Here is a 21,803-nt window from a genome sequence, read left to right as displayed (position 1 = left end):
AATATAGCTATTTATCCCATTATAGATCATCATTTAATGACAGAGAGAGAATGATCACCAAAACCAAATAACTTTAAGGAGCTGAATAAGAATTCATGCTGGTTTATGAAAGAGGTGTTCCAGTGTTCTCTGAGCCACGATGACCGCTCAAATGGGCGTGGTTTGAAAGGTTTTATGGTTAAAGTTTCTGGGGTGTAAATATATAAAGTGATGATTAGTTGTTTAGTTAAGAAAGTGATAAAAATGAAGACGACTTCAAAGGTTTTTATGGTTTTTACTCGTTTTTTATTTTATTTGACATCTTTTATTTTCTTTTCTGTGATTTTATTTTATTTTATTTTGTTTTGGTTGTTAGTGTTTAAGTGATGACAAACCGTTAGTGAAAGGTAGAAACATTCTGCTCTATAAAATGGAAAATGTTACAAGGTTTTAAACAAAAATTATTTTTATATTTTTAAAATAAAATAGATTATATGACATTTTTGCTAAAATGAAAATGATTGCATGTTTTTTTTTACTGAAAATATAAAATGAAAAAAGCTCCATGACTTTTTCTACTAAAATATAAAAGGATCTTCTCAGTAAATGAATGTGTGTGTGTTCACACACTAGCAGTGATTAAAACACTGGTGTCATAATGTGTTTTGTACAGTTACACAAACTCACTCCTGAGTTACTGCATAGCTTCACCTTCACTCTGAATCAGAGAGGAACAGGTTCAGCAGCAGCGTCCAGAGGTTTGTGCTCTCCAGCTTTTGATGAGTTTCTCACCACCAGGCTTGGAGTCTGTGCTGCTGATGGATTTGTGTCTTTCTCCTCCTCAGAAATAACAATGTGTTCTCTTTGTGGAGGAAACTCCTCTTAGTCCGACAACACGACGCACGTGACAATGTTTGAACAAATCGCGTGAGATATTTGACCATCATCTTCAAATGAAATGTATATAATCTCTGATGTTATTGAAATTATTTACATATTTCCTAGGTGACGTCACGTGGGAAAATTATTTATATATTACCCACGTGACGTCACGTGGGAACATTGTTTACATATTTCCCACGCGACGTCACGTGGGAACATTGTTTACATATTTCCCACGTGACGTCACGTGGGAAAATTAGGTATATATTACCCACGTGACGTCACGTGGGAAAATTGTTTACATATTTCCCACGTGACGTCACGTGGGAAAATTAGGTATATATTACCCACGTGACATCACGTGGGAAAATTGTTTACATATTTCATGATGTCATCGCATAACGCTCTCATTCTGACATGTACCGGTTCTATCTTTACTCTCCCGAGTTAAAACTATGACCAAGTCTGAGCGCTGTGCAGGGGAAAGAACTGTAGCTGCGTAAGATTGATGTTTATTTAAGCCTCTTTCAGCAGCCCAGTACATTTAGAATGTAGCTCAACAAAAACCCCAAAAGTCCCTCCCCACTGCTCTCTAAACCAGCCGTATTAGTTAGGAAAACCGCAAGTCGTTCACCCTGTGTGACGGAGAAAGGACCTGACAGTGAAAAGAAGAGAGACATTTCTGAACTTTCTCCTAACAGCCGTTTCATTTTGGGAAGGAATGTAGGATGTGGGCATAAGAGCAGGAATTGTGGATAAATATATTTAAGTCATTTATAATTCATTTAGCGGGCGGCACGGTGGCATGGTGGGTAGCGCTGTCGCCTCACAGCGAGGAGGGCCTGGGTTCGATTCCCCGGCCGGGCGGCCAGGGTCCTCTCTGTGTGGAGTTTGCATGTTCTCCCCGTGTCTGCGTGGGTTTCCTCCGGGTTCTCCGGTTTCCTCCCACAGTCCAAAGACATGCAGTCAGGCCAATTGGACATGCTGAATTGCCCCTAGGTGTGAGTGTGTGAGTGACTGTCTGTGTCTGTCTGTCTGCCCTGCGATGGACTGGCGACCTGTCCAGGGTGTATCCTGCCTTTCGCCCGAAGACTGCTGGGATAGGCTCCAGCATCCCCCCGCGACCCTGACGGAGAAGCGGCTTAGAAAATGGATGGATGGATGGATGGATAATTCATTTAGCTTTCATTATCAAACAGTTCTGTAATGATATTAAGGTTATTAAAAGTCATTCAGTGATGGTGCCTCTCCAGCTTTCTCACACTGCTCACAGAGAAGTGGGAGTTCAGGTTCAGCAGGTAGTCTGATTTCTCCAGCCTGGGTGCTGGTTACCTTTACTCTAGTAGCACCACATTTACTTTAGTTGATCTGCCTCATTATCTGTCTCTCTGTGGAGACTAGACGTTTCAGATCTTTTCTCAAAGGTGGCAGTGCTAAGAAAGATCCAACAACCAAATAATACTGTGGTGGTCTTGTGGAGGTCCTGAACATCAGTGATCGGGATACAGATCGACCAACAAATGATGAAGAGAAATCGAGTAAAATCTGTAATTCCAAAAGTTTCATTTCAAAACGTTGTAAATTCATTTGTAACAGTGTTGAATGGAATGAGTTTTTGAAAAGAATAGAAGTTGGCATATTATGAAAAATACAAGTTGATATTTCTCTAATAAAGATGGTATTAATCACAACACAGCACTGATGTTCCTTTTATGTGTAAAGCTCACTAACAACGTAAATCTTTAAAAAAAATCTTGAAAATTTTGATTCTGTATTTTGGAACAAAAATTCCTAAATTATAGGACCACAAACTGCACCTATATGGTAAGTGGACCTGATAACGTTGGACAAAAAGTGTAGATACATGCTGTACACAGTAAAACTTGCATGCAGCTACAGTTGCTGGAAATCTACATGAAACTAAATTGTATTTGAGTTGACTAATGTAAGTGTCTCTGAATTCACTTCAAACTCAGCTGCAACAGTTGTAATCATCTGAACTTCATTAAAGAAGTTTCATGAAACAGTCATTCAGAATGTTGATAAAGCATCACTCCATTATAGTAAACAGCATCATTTCAAATAACGGAGGGATTACTGGAGCTGTTCCATGATTAGACGAGCACTCTTCCTCCATAGTTTATGTGTCTCACTGCTGTGAACTGACATCATACGACTGGCAATAAAACACAGCCAGCTTCATCAAATGTGGGAGTCGAGCTGCTTTAGCAGTTGTAGTGGGAAATTTGATCAGCCATTTTTCAGACGCCCCCTAAACAAGCGGTAACGGTTGTGTGGTGAAGGAGAGACACAGACCCCTGTTTAATCAGAGTGAGCACAATGATCAAACCAATCCATCTGATCTACATACAGGTTTGAATCGATGTCGTCAAAATTGTGATCGTTACAGAGTAAACATTGATGGTCAGGTGTTGTGCCGAATTCCGACTGCCCGGCAGAGTCCGACTGTCCCTCGCGTGCACGCGCGTCAAATAAACGTGTGAACGTGACGGATTTCTGGTTCTTTCTGTGTGTAAATAAAGTTTTATCTTCAATTTCCCTTCACAGCAAACAACACAACAGCGTCTAAAGCCGAACAAAGACTCTCATCCTGATGGTTTAGTTTAATATTACCAAATAAAAACGATTGTTGCTACTTGAGAACTTTTGGGACTGAAAGCCTTTCAGTTCTAACGATAAGAATGACGACATATTAAACACAGCTTTAAAGCTCTGGAGCAGTAAAGTTCACATCTGCTGACCTGACGATGCGGTCATTTTTCTAGTCATTGTCCAGCAGCCAGACTCTCATTGTTTTCACAGCAGGACACATTAAGGAGACGCCTTTCAATACAGGGTGTGTGAATATTAATAGCAAGTAACTGGACAGTTAAAATGAAGAGAGAACATGAAATGGGCCTCCTTGTCTAAGACTGACCACGACTAAGTTTAAATGAGTTAGAAGTGCTTATTAATAATAATATAGCTATTTATCCCATTATAGATCATCATTTAATGACAGAGAGAGAATGATCACCAAAACCAAATAACTTTAAGGAGCTGAATAAGAATTCATGCTGGTTTATGAAAGAGGTGTTCCAGTGTTCTCTGAGCCACGATGACCGCTCAAATGGGCGTGGTTTGAAAGGTTTTATGGTTAAAGTTTCTGGGGTGTAAATATATAAAGTGATGATTAGTTGTTTAGTTAAGAAAGTGATAAAAATGAAGACGACTTCAAAGGTTTTTATGGTTTTTACTCGTTTTTTATTTTATTTGACATCTTTTATTTTCTTTTCTGTGATTTTATTTTATTTTATTTTGTTTTGGTTGTTAGTGTTTAAGTGATGACAAACCGTTAGTGAAAGGTAGAAACATTCTGCTCTATAAAATGGAAAATGTTACAAGGTTTTAAACAAAAATTATTTTTATATTTTTAAAATAAAATAGATTATATGACATTTTTGCTAAAATGAAAATGATTGCATGTTTTTTTTTACTGAAAATATAAAATGAAAAAAGCTCCATGACTTTTTCTACTAAAATATAAAAGGATCTTCTCAGTAAATGAATGTGTGTGTGTTCACACACTAGCAGTGATTAAAACACTGGTGTCATAATGTGTTTTGTACAGTTACACAAACTCACTCCTGAGTTACTGCATAGCTTCACCTTCACTCTGAATCAGAGAGGAACAGGTTCAGCAGCAGCGTCCAGAGGTTTGTGCTCTCCAGCTTTTGATGAGTTTCTCACCACCAGGCTTGGAGTCTGTGCTGCTGATGGATTTGTGTCTTTCTCCTCCTCAGAAATAACAATGTGTTCTCTTTGTGGAGGAAACTCCTCTTAGTCCGACAACACGACGCACGTGACAATGTTTGAACAAATCGCGTGGGATATTTGACCATCATCTTCAAATGAAATGTATATAATCTCTGATGTTATTGAAATTATTTACATATTTCCTAGGTGACGTCACGTGGGAAAATTATTTATATATTACCCACGTGACGTCACGTGGGAACATTGTTTACATATTTCCCACGCGACGTCACGTGGGAACATTGTTTACATATTTCCCACGTGACGTCACGTGGGAAAATTAGGTATATATTACCCACGTGACGTCACGTGGGAAAATTGTTTACATATTTCATGATGTCATCGCATAACGCTCTCATTCTGACATGTACCGGTTCTATCTTTACTCTCCCGAGTTAAAACTATGACCAAGTCTGAGCGCTGTGCAGGGGAAAGAACTGTAGCTGCGTAAGATTGATGTTTATTTAAGCCTCTTTCAGCAGCCCAGTACATTTAGAATGTAGCTCAACAAAAACCCCAAAAGTCCCTCCCCACTGCTCTCTAAACCAGCCGTATTAGTTAGGAAAACCGCAAGTCGTTCACCCTGTGTGACGGAGAAAGAACCTGACAGTGAAAAGATGAGAGACATTTCTGAACTTTCTCCTAACAGCCGTTTCATTTTGGGAAGGAATGTAGGATGTGGGCATAAGAGCAGGAATTGTGGATAAATATATTTAAGTCATTTATAATTCATTTAGCTTTCATTATCAAACAGTTCTGTAATGATATTATGGTTATTAAAAGTCATTCAGTGATGGTGCCTCTCCAGCTTTCTCACACTGCTCACAGAGAAGTGGGAGTTCAGGTTCAGCAGGTAGTCTGATTTCTCCAGCCTGGGTGCTGGTTACCTTTACTCTAGTAGCAGCACATTTACTTTAGTTGATCTGCCTCATTATCTGTCTCTCTGTGGAGACTAGACGTTTCAGATCTTTTCTCAAAGGTGGCAGTGCTAAGAAAGATCCAACAACCAAATAATACTGTGGTGGTCTTGTGGAGGTCCTGAACATCAGCGATCGGGATACAGATCGGCCAACAAATGATGAAGAGAAATCGAGTAAAATCTGTAATTCCAAAAGTTTCATTTCAAAACGTTGTAAATTCATTTGTAACAGTGTTGAATGGAATGAGTTTTTGAAAAGAATAGAAGTTGGCATATTATGAAAAATACAAGTTGATATTTCTCTAATAAAGATGGTATTAATCACAACACAGCACTGATGTTCCTTTTATGTGTAAAGCTCACTAACAACGTAAATCTTTAAAAAAAATCTTGAAAATTTTGATTCTGTATTTTGGAACAAAAATTCCTAAATTATAGGACCACAAACTGCACCTATATGGTAAGTGGACCTGATAACGTTGGACAAAAAGTGTAGTTACATGCTGTACACAGTAAAACTTGCATGCAGCTACAGTTGCTGGAAATCTACATGAAACTAAATTGTATTTGAGTTGACTAATGTAAGTGTCTCTGAATTCACTTCAAACTCAGCTACAACAGTTGTACGCGTCTCAACTTCATTAAAGAAGTTTCATGAAACAGTCATTCAGAATGTTGATAAAGCATCACTCCATTATAGTAAACAGCATCATTTCAAATAACGGAGGGATTACTGGAGCTGTTCCATGATTAGACGAGCACTCTTCCTCCATAGTTTATGTGTCTCACTGCTGTGAACTGACATCATACGACTGGCAATAAAACACAGCCAGCTTCATCAAATGTGGGAGTCGAGCTGCTTTAGCAGTTGTAGTGGGAAATTTGATCAGCCATTTTTCAGACGCCCCCTAAACAAGCGGTAACGGTTGTGTGGTGAAGGAGAGACACAGACCCCTGTTTAATCAGAGTGAGCACAATGATCAAACCAATCCATCTGATCTACATACAGGTTTGAATCGATGTCGTCAAAATTGTGATCGTTACAGAGTAAACATTGATGGTCAGGTGTTGTGCCGAATTCCGACTGCCCGGCAGAGTCCGACTGTCCCTCGCGTGCACGCGCGTCAAATAAACGTGTGAACGTGACGGATTTCTGGTTCTTTCTGTGTGTAAATAAAGCTTTATCTTCAATTTCCCTTCACAGCAAACAACACAACAGCGTCTAAAGCCGAACAAAGACTCTCATCCTGATGGTTTAGTTTAATATTACCAAATAAAAACGATTGTTGCTACTTGAGAACTGTTGGGACTGAAAGCCTTTCAGTTCTAACGATAAGAATGACGACATATTAAACACAGCTTTAAAGCTCTGGAGCAGTAAAGTTCACATCTGCTGACCTGACGATGCGGTCATTTTTCTAGTCATTGTCCAGCAGCCAGACTCTCATTGTTTTCACAGCAGGACACATTAAGGAGACGCCTTTCAATACAGGGTGTGTGAATATTAATAGCAAGTAACTGGACAGTTAAAATGAAGAGAGAACATGAAATGGGCCTCCTTGTCTAAGACTGACCACGACTAAGTTTAAATGAGTTAGAAGTGCTTATTAATAATAATATAGCTATTTATCCCATTATAGATCATCATTTAATGACAGAGAGAGAATGATCACCAAAACCAAATAACTTTAAGGAGCTGAATAAGAATTCATGCTGGTTTATGAAAGAGGTGTTCCAGTGTTCTCTGAGCCACGATGACCGCTCAAATGGGCGTGGTTTGAAAGGTTTTATGGTTAAAGTTTCTGGGGTGTAAACATATAAAGTGATGATTAGTTACAAAAAACTCTCGTCTGAAATAAATGTGGAGGAAAGAAAGTGATAAAAATGAAGACGACTTCAAAGGTTTTTATGGTTTTTATTCCTTTTTTATTTAATCTTTTATTTTCTTTTCTGTGATTTTATTTTATTTTATTTTGGTTGTTAGTGTTTAATCTAGTGATGACAAACCGTTAGTGAAAGGTCAATTATCCTCAGACATGCGTGTAGAAACATTCTGCTCTATAAAATGGAAAATGTTACAAGGTTTTAAACAAAAATTATTTTTATATTTTTAAAATAAAATAATTATATGACATTTTTGTTAAAATGAAAATGATTGCATGTTTTTTTTACTGAAAATATAAAATTATAAAAGCTCCATGACTTTTTCTACTAAAATATAAAAGGATCTTCTCAGTAAATGAATGTGTTTGTGTTCACACACTAGCAGTGATTAAAACATCCATCCATCCATTTTCCAAGCCGCTTCTCCATCAGGGTCGCGGGGGGTGCTGGAGCCTATCCCAGCAGTCTTCGGGCGAAAGACACTGGTGTCATAATGTGTTTTGTACAGTCACACAAACTCACTCCTGAGTTACTGCATAGCTTCACCTTCACTCTGAATCAGAGAGGAACAGGTTCAGCAGCGGCGTCCAGAGGTTTGTGCTCTCCAGCTTTTGATGAGTTTCTCACCACCAGGCTTGGAGTCTGTGCTGCTGATGGATTTGTGTCTTTCTCCTCCTCAGAAATAACAATGTGTTCTCTTTGTGGAGGAAACTCCTCTTAGTCCGACCACACGACGCACGTGACAATGTTTGAACAAATCGCATGGGATATTTGACCATCATCTTCAAATGAAATGTATATAATCTCTGATGTTATTGAAATTATTTACATATTTCCTAGGTGACGTCACGTGGGAAAATTATTTATATATTACCCACGTGGGAACATTGTTTACATATTTCCCACGCGACGTCACGTGGGAAAATTGTTTACATATTTCCCACGTGACGTCACGTGGGAAAATTATTTACATATTTCACACGTGACGTCACGTGGGAAAATTAGGTATATGTTACCCACGTGACGTCACGTGGCAAAAATTATTTGCATATTTCCCACGTGACGTCACGTGGGAAAATTAGGTATATATTACCCACGTGACATCACGTGGGAAAATTGTTTACATATTTCATGATGTCATCGCATAACGCTCTCATTCTGACATGTACCGGTTCTATCTTTACTCTCCCGAGTTAAAACTATGACCAAGTCTGAGCGCTGTGCAGGGGAAAGAACTGTAGCTGCGTAAGATTGATGTTTATTTAAGCCTCTTTCAGCAGCCCAGTACATTTAGAATGTAGCTCAACAAAAACCCCAAAGGTCCCTCCCCACTGCTCTCTAAACCAGCCGTATTAGTTAGGAAAACCGCAAGTCGTTCACCCTGTGTGACGGAGAAAGAACGTGACAGTGAAAAGATGAGAGACATTTCTGAACTTTCTCCTAACAGCCGTTTCATTTTGGGAAGGAATGTAGGATGTGGGCATAAGAGCAGGAATTGTGGATAAATATATTTAAGTCATTTATAATTCATTTAGCTTTCATTATCAAACAGTTCTGTAATGATATTAAGGTTATTAAAAGTCATTCAGTGATGGTGCCTCTCCAGCTTTCTCACACTGCTCACAGAGAAGTGGGAGTTCAGGTTCAGCAGGTAGTCTGATTTCTCCAGCCTGGGTGCTGGTTACCTTTACTCTAGTAGCACCACATTTACTTTTTTTTTGATCTGCCTCATTATCTGTCTCTCTGTGGAGACTAGACGTTTCAGATCTTTTCTCAAAGGTGAGCTTTTCAACTCTTCAGTCTGCTGCTACTGCTACTGCTGCTCATCCCTCCTGTCTCCATTTGTCCTTCTTTGCTCTTTTTTAAAGGCACCCATGCTGCTGACACCAAATCCACACCAGCTGCCTGTTATTAAGGGCCTCCATTCACCTTCCCTGCTCCACAGCTTTGCTGCAGTGTTGTACTAGGCCACCTATATGCTATAAAACTCATTAAAACTTACTGACAGCTCTTTTACTCAGATAATGGAAAATTCTGTTAGAGTACACACACACACACACACACACACACACATACACATATACATATATATGTCATGTATGCTACACTGTAAAAAAAAAAAAAGTTCAGCAAACTTAAGAAGAATGTCAACTTATTACAAGTGATTTTTTGAGTAAATTGAACTTTTCACTCAAAAGTCTGCCCAACTCAAAATATAAAGTTAAATTACGAGTTCACTTAACTTAAAATATTTTGTCCATAGAATGAATTAGAGGACAAAGCAATGTTAGTTGGGAGAACAAAAGCTATCATAACTTGTAAAAATTAGTCCAGATGGTTAACTTAATATTTTAAGATAAAAGCAATAAAGTAATATAGTATATTTATCATAATAAAGAACACAATCCAACAAGATGAACATTAATAAAACATTTATTAAAAAGTATTAAAACATTTAGTAAAGACATTTTCTCCAAACTATTCTTTTAACGGAAAAATGGGGTAAAATGACAATGGAAACAAGAATGTGGACTGGCCAGAGTAACACCAAATTCACCTTTGGACTGAACTGTTCTTTAAACTACTGTTTAGTCATTTTCATATTGGGCCCAATTAAGCAAAATAAAAAGTAAAGAACATTAAATAAATTGCCATGTATTCAATTGCAAATGCCCAACAAATGCAGAACAAAAACTATAAAATCTGCTAGATAAAATTCAACATAACTCTTCCAGGATAATTGCAATGTTTGTGACTTCTGGCAGAGATGTCGCAGCAGCCACGTTATCTTTCATTACAGAAAGAATTCCAATCTGTATTGTTTCCAATCTGTAATCGTTGGTGTAGTGGTCCTCAGCATCTGTTTCCTGGGAGGGAGAGGGAGAGAGAGAGAGAGATCAAAATATTTTTATACATTCACAAAGCACTAAGCATATTGTCCATGTAGGTAAAGGCACTACTTACCAGACGTTTCTTCAGTAAGCTGGATGGATTTTCCTGCAGAAAAAGGGGCAACCCCTCAAGTACTGTTCTTTCCCGACTGGCAACAATATCAGTCACCTGAGCAAATACACATGGTTGACAATACTTGTAGCAACCAGCAGCTCTGGCTCAGTGTTTAGCAAGTGTATCAAGAACCATGTTCATTCCTGTTTGTAAACATATTTTTAAGGTAATATGAACAATATGCAAGTAGCCAACATGCAAGTAGCTACTCCAGATACAGACTACAGAAATACATATGAAATTAGGCAATAATCATTATAAGATGTTAAACTGCGACCACACAGGGATGAACTTGGCCAGCAACAAAGATATTTCATTGTTGCTGCACCATAGTAAGTAAACTCTAGATATTATGCATACATATCCCAGAATATCAGCATAAATACTCAAATCAACCCTTCTAGCATGAAGGACATTCAACACTCAATCACTGATATCACATTTTTTCTCCATTCTGATTGTTGATCTGAACATTATCTGAAGCTTCTGACCTGTATCTGCATGATTTTATGCCCTGCACTGCTGCCACATGAATGGTTGATTACATAACTGCATGAATGTGTAGTGTACCCAACGAAGTGCTTATTAAATTAAACTACATCATCAACTAAAGAAAAACATTCATCTAAATAATAGTAATTTTACTGACAGCAAAAACCTACTCTTAACATTTCTAATGTAAGGTAACGTAAAAAGATTAGACTGGGTAATTTTAGAGCATTTCTATTAGCCTATTTATGAAAGTCACACAGGAACAATACCTGTTCATCCAGGTTCTCCAAAAGTATCTTCATTTCCTGCCCAAATGCCTCCCTGTGCCTTCTATAGAGCTTAGGGTAGGGTGGAAGAGATCTGTATATTTGTCTAGAGATCCTTTAAATGTTCTCAGCAGATTAATGTTTGTGATTCGAAAGAACTCCCTGCAGATCTGCTTACAACAAAGTACAGAAAACAGACAATTTGATTAGTTTAAATTGCCACAATGGATCATTAGTGAAATAAAATACCACAATTCAAAAACACAATGATTTACCTCCTCCTCATAAAAAAGCGCAGGCCACCCCTCCCTGATCTCTTCAACAAGTGCTTCAACCTCTACAACCTCTTTGTGCCAAAGAGAGAATGTTGCTTCCATCTTCTGACATCTTCAAGTTTTGCATCTATCCTCTTTTTCTGAGTTTCTTCAACAATGGCAACTCTTTCATTTTCAAGAGATTCATCTGTCTGGCCTTCTGGGTGATCAGGTAAAAAGTTGACCTCTGCTCTTTTAGACTTCTTCATGTGTGCCTTCAGCCTTTCACCCTCACCTCTTTCTCTTTTCCGGTTGATATTCACTTCTGAGCATCCCGCAATTTTGCACGGTAGTTGCCAAGTTTAAATTTAATGCTCATCACCCAACCATCCCAACCTGAACCTGTGCCAGGTTCTTTAAGGCATGGATGTTTCTATATAAGAGCAGATGCAACTGACTCAATCTCACATGCATCAGGATAAGCTTTGATTTAAAAAATGGTCTGTGCAAGCTTGTCCAGTATCTCAGACTTCATGTCCCTGCGGACACCACATAACACCACTGGGCAACACTTTGCAAGTTTCTTGGGCAAACAGTTGTTGGACTTCGTGAACCTGATCTTCTTCTTCTTCTTCTTCTTCTTTCGGCTGTTCCCTTTAGGGGTCGCCACAGCGGATCATCTGCCTCCATCTTGCCCTATCTACTGCCTCCTCTACTTTTACACCAACCATCTCCATGTCCACCTTCACTACATCCATAAACCTTCCCTGAGGTCTACCTCTTCTCCTTCTACCCGGCAGCTCCATCTCCAACATTATTTGACCAATATATCCACTATTCCTCCTCAACACATGTCCAAACCATCTCAACCTGGCCTCTCTGACTTTATCTCCAAACTGCTCCACCTTCACTGTCCCTCTGAGCTGCTCATTTCTAATCTTGTCCATCCTTGTCACTCCCAATGAAAATCTCAGCATCTTCATCTCCGCCACCTCCAGCTCAGCCTCCTGTCTTTTAGACAGAGCCACAGACTCCAAACCATACATCATAGCAGGACTTTCACTCTTGCTGCTATCCATCTGTCACACATCAGCCCTGACACCCGTCTCCACCCACTCCATCCTGCCTATCCTGCCTGCACCCTCTTCCTCACCTCTTTTTTGCACTGTCCATTGTTCTGGATGGTTGATGACTCTTCACCTTTCCACCTGCCTCCCTCTCATTCACACACATGTATTCCATCTTGTCTTTACTGACCTTCATTCCTCTCCTCTCCAGTGCAAACCTCCACCTCTTCGGATTCTCTTCCACCTGCTCTCTACTCTCACCACAGATTATAATGTCATCTGCAAACATCATGGTCCATGGAGCCTCCTGCCTGACCTCATCTGTCAACCTGTCCATCACCATTGCAAACAAGAAGGGGCTCAAAGCTGATCCCTGATGTAACCCTACCTTCACCTTGAAACCATTTGTCACTCCAACTGCACACCTCACCACTGCCTTACTATCCTCATACATGTCCTGCACCACCCTAACATACTTTTCAGCTACACCTGACTTCCTCATACAGTACCACAGCTCCTGTCTTGGCACCCTATCATATGCCTTCTCTAGATCCACAAAGACACAATGTAGCTCCTTCTGCCCTTCTCTGTACTTCTCTACCAACACTCTCAACGCAAAAATTGCATCTGTGGTACTCTTTCTGGGCATGAAACCAAACTGCTGCTCACTGATCTGAACCTCTCGCCTTAGCCTTGCTTCAACAACTCTTTCCCATACCTTCATGGTGTGGCTCATCAACTTTATACCTCTGTAGTTACTGCAGCTCTGCACATCACAATGGTTCTTAAAAATGGGGACCAATACACTGCTTCTCCACTCATCAGGCATCCTCTCACTCTCCAGGATTTTGTTAAACAACCTGGTTAAAAAGTCCACTGCCTTCTCTCCTAAACATCTCCATACCTCCACAGGTATGTCATCTGGACCAACTGCCTTTCCATTCTTTATCCTTTTTAAAGCTGCCCTCACTTCCACCTTATTAATTCTCTGCACTTCCTGATCCACTATCTCTCCTCCCGTTGTCCTCCTCTCTCTCTCGTTTTCCTCATTCATTAGTTCTTCAAAGTACTCCTTCCATCTACTCAACACTCTCTCAACACTCACTAGTACATTTCCCTCTCTATCCTTTATCAGCCTAACCTGCTGTACATCCTTTCCAGCTCTATCTCTCTGTTTAGCCAAACGATACAAGTCCTTTACTTCTTCTTTACTGTCCAGCCTCTCATACAGCTCATCATAGGCCTGAGTCTTTGCCTTTGCCACCATTCTTTTCGCTATGTGACTAGCCTCACAGTACTCCTGCCTACTTCCTTCATCTCTCTGGTTATCCCACTTATTCTTAGCTGCCTTCTTCTTCTGAATACTCTCCTGGACTTCCTCATTCCACCACCAACTTTCCTTGTCTTCTTTCCTCTGACCAGACGAAACACCCAACACATTTTTGCCAGTTTCTCTCGCCACCTTAGCTGTAGTTTCCCAGTCCTCAGGTAGCTCCTCACTGCCCCCAAGGGCCTGTTGCAATTTTTCCCTGAACTGCCTGCAACCATCCTCCTCCTTCAGTTTCCACCATCTAATCTTTGGCTGTGTCTTCACTCTCTTCCTCTTCTTTGTTTCTAATCTCATTCTACAGACAACCACTCTATGCTGCCTTGCTACACTTTCCCCTGGTACCACTTTACAATCTCCAATCTCTTTTAGGTGGCATCTCCTGTAAGGATATAATCCACCTGTGTGCACCTCCCTCCACTCTTGTATGTCACCCTGTGTTCTTCCCTCTTCTGAAAATACATATTCACCACAGCCATTTCCATTCTCTTTGCAAAATCTACAACCATCTGACCTTCTGCATTTCTGTCTTTCACACCATACATACCCAGCACCTCTTCATCCCCTCTGTTCCCTTCACCAACATGTCCATTGAAGTCTGCACCAATCACTAATCTCTCCTCTCTAGGGACACCATCTACCACTTCATCCATCTTACTCCATAATTCCTCTTTCTCCTCTAACTGACAACCAATCTGTGGTGCATATGAACTGGCCACATTCAAAATTACACCATCAACCTCCAACTTCAGGCTCATGATCCTGTCTGACACTCTCTTTACATCCAGAACACTTTTCACAAGCTGTTCCTTTCGGATTATCCCTACTCCATTTCTCTTCCTCTCTACACCGTGATGGAACAGTTTGAATTCACCTCCAATGTTCCTGGCCTTGCTTCCTTTCCATCTGGTCTCCTGGACACACAGAATATCTACCTTCCTTCTCCCCATCATGTCTGCAAGCTCTCTGCCTTTACCAGTCATTGTCCCTATGTTCAGAGTCCCTACTCTAACCTCCACACTCCTGCCTTTCCTTCTCTCTCGCTGCCTTCTAACCCGCCTTCCTCCTCTCCTCTTTGATGGTCTTCGACCTACAGTAGTCCAATTTCCACCGGCACCCTGCTGGTCAACAGCACCGGAGGCGGTCGTTGTTAACCCGGGCCTCGACCGATCCGGTATGGCAATCATATTTGTAATCCGCATGATAGTTTTGGCAGAAGTTTTGCACCGGATGCCCTTCCGGACGCAACCCTCACCATTTATCTCGGCTTGGGACCGGCACCAGAAGTACACAAAGTACACCCGTAATGGCTGGTTTGCCACCTAGACAAAATAAATACAAAAAATACATTGAGCCTTTATTTTGTATGAATACAAGCCAGCTGACAGTTGCAGTTGTATTGCACCACACACTATGGGCCAGATTTACCAAACAAAATGGCTCAGCTGAGGCATCGATGGGTACGCAGAAGGCTTTGCACATGCACATGATGAGCTGTAGGTTTGAAGAACACCACAAGGTGGCAATGTTGTGATGTGCAGTGCAAGATCCTGTAGCATCATGAAGTTAAGTGCTGCTGCAGAATGTGTTGCCGTGTGACTGCTGATAGACATCAAGTTCAAATTTATCTTACACATGCTAGTACCTTTAGCTGAGCTGACATACAATATTTCCAGAAGTATTCACTCACCCATCCAAATCACTGAATTCAGGTATTTCAATCACTTCCATGGCCACAGGTATAAAACCAAGCACCTAGGCCTGCAGACTACTTCTACAAACATTAGTGAAAGAATGGGTCGCTTTCAGGAGCTGAATTTCAGTGAATTTCAGCATGGTACCGTAATAGAAGTCCAGTCATGAAATTTCCTCGCTACTAAATATTCCACAGTCAACTGTCAGTGGTATTATAACAAATGGAAGCAATGGAAACAATTGGGAACGACAGGAACTCAGCCATGATGTAGTAGGCCACATAAAATGACAGCGCGGGGTCAGTGCAGAGGTCACCAACTTTCTGCCGAGTCAATCGCTACAGACCTCCAAACTTCATGTGGCCTTCAGATTAGATCAAGAACAGTGCGAGAGAGCTTTGTGGAATGAGTTTCCAAGGCTGTGCAGCTGCATCCAACCCTTACATCACCAAGCGCAATGCAAAGTGTTGAACACCACTGGACTCTACAGCAGTGGAGATGTGCAATTTGCATGACTGCATTGTGCCAAGTGTAAAGGTTGGTGGAGAGGGGATTAAGGTATGGGGTTGTTCTTCAGGAGTTGGCCTTGGCCCCTTATTTCCAGTGAAAGGAACTCTTAATGCTTCAGCAGACCAAGAGATTTTGGACAATTTCATACTCACAACTTTGTGGGAACAGTTTGAGGATGCCCCCTTTCTGTTTCAACATGACTGCACACCAGTGCACAAAGCAAGGTCCATAAAGACATGGATGAGCAAGTTTGGTCTTGAAGAACTTGACTGGCCTGCACAGAGTCCTGACCTCAACCCAATAGAATAATAATAAATAATAAATTACATTTATACAGCGCCTTTCACAAATACAAGGTCACTTCACATAGCAAAAAAAAAAAAAAAACACTATACAGAGGAGGAGGAAGAAAAATGTGCATTTAACAGAAAAGTCTTTAAGTCAGATTTAAAAGAAGAAAGAGAAGAGCAGTCCCTGAGGGATTGAGGAAGAGAATTCCAGAGTTTGGGGGCCATGGCACTAAAGGACCTCCCTCCCAAGGTGGAAAGTCTGGTGCGTGGAACAGCAAGTAAGTTATTGCTAGAAGATCTGAGAGAGCGAGTGGGAGTGTAAGAGGTCAGCAGTTCTCTGAGGTAGGGGGGAGCAAGGTTATGTAAAGCTTTGAAAGTGAGAAGTAAGATTTAAAACTTTATACGGGACAGGACCGGTAGCCAGTGTAGATGGGAGAGAATGGGGGTGATATGAGCTGAACGCTTAGTGTGGGTGAGCACTCTAGCTGCAGAGTTCTGAATGTACTGTAACTTTCGGATAGACTTTACAGAGAGACCAACAAAGAGGGAGTTACAATAGTCAATGCAGGACATAACTGAAGGCATGAACCAGAGTTTCGGCATCTTTATCAGACAGGAACGTCTTTCATTACGTAATGAAAGAATGCAGTCTTGGTGAGGAATTTGATGTGCAGATCAAAATGAGTGAGACAGAGATATCATTCAAACCTAGGAGAGCAGAGTAAATCAAGAGTATGACCATGAGTGTGAGTTGGAAAATCAACATGCTGCATCAAGTTAAAACACTCTAAAGCTGAAAGGAACTCAGATTGTGAAAGAGCATTCAGTATCACATGTGATACTGAAGTCACCAAGCACAATTATGGCAGAGCAAAGAGATGAGATGATTGTGAGGAGTACATTAAGATTCAGACAAGAAGTTAGCAGCAGGTTTGGGAGGGCGATAAACTAACAGGAACAGTACAGGTGAGGAGGAAACAACCTTCAAGGCAATATATTCAAAGGTTGTAGTACTGAATAGGGAAAGTTCTCTGACCGTTAAACTGGAATGAGGAACCACAGCCAGACCACCTCCTCTTCCTTTCAGTCGGGGTTTGAGAGATAACTGTAGCCTGGGGGCGTTAGCATGTTTAAATGTAAGTAGTCACCAGGTTGTTGCCAGGTTTCCGAAAGAAAAAACATATCCACGTTTTTCTGGGTGATGAGGTCATTGATTAACGAGGCTTTATTGGTTATGGATCGTGCGTTAAGATGGGCGAGGTTAAAGCAGCGACGGCTGGGAAGAGAAGGTTCAACCAGATTTGAAAGTGGACGGAGATGGCCATGATTTACTCCACGGATGGCTTTAGTGTCACGCTGGCGAGCACGATTATATGTCCATATAGTCGGGATCCGCGCATTAGAGCCATCACGGCCATCACTAAACGAAGGTCCTCTTTTTGAGCGGTGGATGTAACGTGGACGTCGAGCAATCCCAAGTGTCCGGCAGAGATTATATGACGCGGAATCCAAGCGCGCATGGCAGGCGAGGTGTGTAAGTTCAGTTCGTGAGTATTTAAACATTGCCAGAGCGTAAAAACCAAAAATGAGCAGCACGACTCGAGGCCAAAAACAAAAACTCTGGACACCGGCCGTGGACATGACAGAGAAGAGTGAACATGCCAGAGCTCAGACCGCGCACGTTAGCAGGGAGTCCGCGGGTTTGTAAAAAGTATTAAAAAGTAATAAGCTTCATCTGACGAGGTATTAAATTTTCGAACCCTCATCCAACTGCCTAGACGTTTTTGAATTTGTGTTAAGTGCAGGCCTTTCTCCTAAAATTCCTTAAGTTAGATTTATTTTTATGTTGCTAGCAGTGATATGACGTGACGTGACCTGATGTTTGTTCGCGCACGCGCCAGTCACCTAAATACCCAGCTGGCTTGCCGCCAAACCTGTTAGCGAAACACTGTGGGAAAGTGCAAGTTTTCCGACGTCTGGCTTGACGACCCAAGATTTAAAGACTGGCTTAGGCCAGTGGTTAGCAACAACCGAGAGGCTTTTTGCCACGTTTGCAAGAAGACCATCAACATGCTCTGTGTGGGGTTGAATGCGGTAAAATCGCATATGGAGTCCGCTAACCACCAAAGGAGGATGCACAGGCGTGGGGAGCAGCTTCCAATTTCAATGTTCTGCGATACATCGCCGACATCAACCGCCACTGCTTTGCCGTCAACTGCTCTCCCTACCCGGACTACTGCTAGCAGTTTTCCAAACGATAGCATCGTCAACAGGTGCTCAGATGCCAGACAGCAGCAGATCCAATGCCCCGTCACCACTGCCGCTACGTTGTGAGCTGAGGTGCTGTGGTGTTTGGCCCTTGCAACGAAACACCACTCTTTCAGTTCTAACGAAGGCATTGGAGAGCCTTTTCGCAATATGTTTCCAGACTCCAGCAAGGATAAAACTGCTTACTTTATCAAATTTGGTATTGCGCCATGTTTCAAGAAGCAACTGGTGAAAACCATAAACAAAGCTGGGCCGTTCGTTCTAATGTTTGACAAGAGCCTCAACCAATCCTCAAAAAAAAAAAACAGATGGACATACATATTCGTTTTTTGGAGGATGGCTGTGTCTGGTCAAGATATTTTGGCTCAGAATTCCTGGGACATGCAACAGCTGATGACCTGCTGCAGGACATCAAAGTAAGTTTATTTTCTTATTAATCATTCCTGACTAGGCTTGGGCGATATGGAGAAAATGCCTTGTACCGCGGTTTGACAAAATACCGGCGATATATTTTATTTTTACATTTGTACATGTATATTTTATTTACCTGGTGGTTATTTGGGTAAACCGCAGCGTCTCCGAGAAAATGCAGCCTGATTCACGTGAGAGTCACACAGGATAGCATCTAAATGTAACGGGGAATTACTGCAAGAATAGGGAATTCGTAGGAATTTACACCATCTCCCCAATGCATTTCCAACCCTTATTTGAGTGGAGACTTTGGAGCTTTTAACTTTCTTTTAAGTTAATTGAAACCCAGAAAGAAAGAAGTCAGATAAGATAGTACTTTATTCATCCCGGTAGGGAAATTCAAGCGTCCCATAGAGCAGAGACAGATGTCCAGCCGTCTGATTGTAAGGTAACTAAAACGCTAGCGATCGCCATGGTAATGCTTTTAAATGGATAAATCGCCATCTCAATAAAATGTCACCTTGCTAGACAACATAACTACTGTCACTTAAAATGAACATTTCAATCTCACATTCGTTTGAAACAATATGCAAGTAGAAGTCCATACTAGCCATATTCCCATTGTTACTCAGGCAAAATCGGTTGATGTGCTAACGTTAGCAAGCTAGCTATCTTGGTTAAGTGTCAACTATCTGTCTCGTGTATAAATATGGGAGCCGTTGGCATCACACCCACGCAAAAAACATAGAATTATATTCATAGAATTATAGTTATATAATCTCACTGGTTATTTAGATATTTAATATTAGGACATCTAGCACTCCTATTCAGGAGACCGTAGCTGTATCCTGTTACAAAAAAGGCTGTGTTAGAGATGGCAATACGTCCATATTGCACTCTCACCTCAAAGTATGCCATTCTGCAACATAAGACCGTCATGGTAAACATAAATACCGGCAGTCAAGAGTACACTGCGCTATGAAAAAATGTATACCGCCCAAGCCTTGTCCTGACATATCCATCTCTGTCAACTCTGTTACCCAACACCTGGCTCATGTTTTACTAAAGGATAATTATTCTTGTAAGTATAGGCTAATGTTGTCTAAATGATCAATTTGAAGCATACATTACTGTTTGTCTGTATATGCAGTTTACTTCGACAATAAGTGTTTATTCATCCAATCTTTCTTCTGTGTGATGATTCTGTCGGTCGGAATGGATGGCCCCAATGTAAATTTTAAGTTCTTAGATCTCCTTCAAAAGGAGCATGCTGAGCTTCATGGAGGTGCTCAAGTGATAATGGTTGGGAGCTGTGGACTACATACCCTCCACAATGCCATGAAGGCAGGCTTTATAGCCTGGCAACTTGAAAAACTTCTGCGAGCGATGCATATTCTGTTCCACAATGTTCCTGCCCGGAGAGAGGACTTCACGAAGCACACCAGCTCCTCTTGCTTTCCCCTCTCCTTCTGCGGCCATAGATGGGTGGAGAATGTTCCATGCACATACTCACTCACCTTACTCTACAGAGATCTCTTTCTGGGCAGTTCTGTGATGACATTGTTATAATTAAAAATGTGGTATATCTTTGAAAAAAAATGTGTTATTTCTTTATTTACTTTTCACTTAAAGCCACTTCAGTAGCCGCTTTAAGTCATGCTGGTATTAAAAATATTTTGTAGGTATTAAAAAGGTATTAAATTCAACTTAAGAATCTCTGTATATACCCTGGTTAGCCAACCACACCCACTACACCACCAGCCAAGACTGTGAGAAGCACAAGCAGAAATGCTGCAGCTGACCACAGAACAAACTGGCAACAGCAACGAAGCAAGAGGGCACAAACACCCTCACCACAGGTGCGGTCACGGTGCACGAGAAGAGGAAGGTCTGTCTTAGGCATTATCACAAAGCACGATTCAGCTTGCTAGTAGAAAACAGAGAGAGAGTCCATCAATACTGGAGAGTTTCTGCGCCAAAAGTCCCACAAAAAGGAAAGAAAAACTTATGTTAATGGCAGACTCTGAGTGAGCATGAAGGAGACCAGTACTCGGGTTAGCAGTTTAGTAACTCACGGGTGATTTATTTTCCTCCAGAACAGGAAGTCTGTTACACATAACATAGTCCGTGCTACAACTCTCTGCTGTGCCTTACACTATTCCACTTTACAGAACACCTCCCCCCTTTTAGTAAGACCCCCCCCCTCATTCTTCACAATAACTCAACTTAGAACTCTGCTGAACTTTAACAGCTTAAAGGCATTCTAACCTTTCAATTACTCTTATTTACAGATAATTTCTTTTCTTTTATTTTCTGTTACAAGTCCAGCCTGTCGGGAGGACGTGACACGCGTCCCACTCTTGTCACGTATGGCACATCAGTCCCACATGTATGTTCTCGGTTGTCTGTGTTGTGACTGTGTTACCTGGATTAATAGGTGTGCTAAGTGTAACTGGTGGTGTTGGCTGTTGTGGCGGATCAACTATGCGAACATGTGTGCGGTTTCTTCTAACCTGACCTTCATCAGTGTCAATAATGTAAGATCTAGGTGTTGTTGCCTGTTGCACTACAGTCCCTGATTTCCTCTCCTTTGCCAGCCACACGTTTTGGCCAGCCTGAAGTGGTGGTAGATTTCGTGCCCTGTGTCTCAGGTTGTAGTTGCGCTGCTGTTTCTCCTTAGCTCGAGTCTCAGCCTTTCGGAGTCCTAGGATTTTTGGCCAGCGTGGACGAAGATTTGC

At 41.2% G+C, this 21,803-nt stretch overlaps 1 protein-coding gene and 1 long non-coding RNA gene across 2 annotated transcripts in view; one reads left to right on the top strand and one right to left on the bottom strand.

Moving 5' to 3' along the window:
- LOC108417526 (polymeric immunoglobulin receptor-like) overlaps positions 1-21,803 on the top strand; it is a 148,320-nt gene that overhangs the window by 75,070 nt on the left and 51,447 nt on the right. The window lies entirely within an intron of this gene.
- On the bottom strand, positions 9,986-12,182 carry LOC108416327. Its single transcript, XR_001857177.2, has 4 exons — positions 11,520-12,182; positions 11,248-11,414; positions 10,445-10,540; positions 9,986-10,347 (listed from the first exon to the last, which is right to left on the bottom strand). It is a non-coding gene; the product is annotated as an uncharacterized LOC108416327 (long non-coding RNA).

Source organism: Pygocentrus nattereri, chromosome 19 (assembly GCF_015220715.1).
Source record: "Pygocentrus nattereri isolate fPygNat1 chromosome 19, fPygNat1.pri, whole genome shotgun sequence".
In the NCBI taxonomy this organism is placed as follows: Eukaryota; Metazoa; Chordata; class Actinopteri; order Characiformes; family Serrasalmidae; genus Pygocentrus; species Pygocentrus nattereri.
This window is presented reverse-complemented; position numbering and strand designations above follow the sequence as displayed.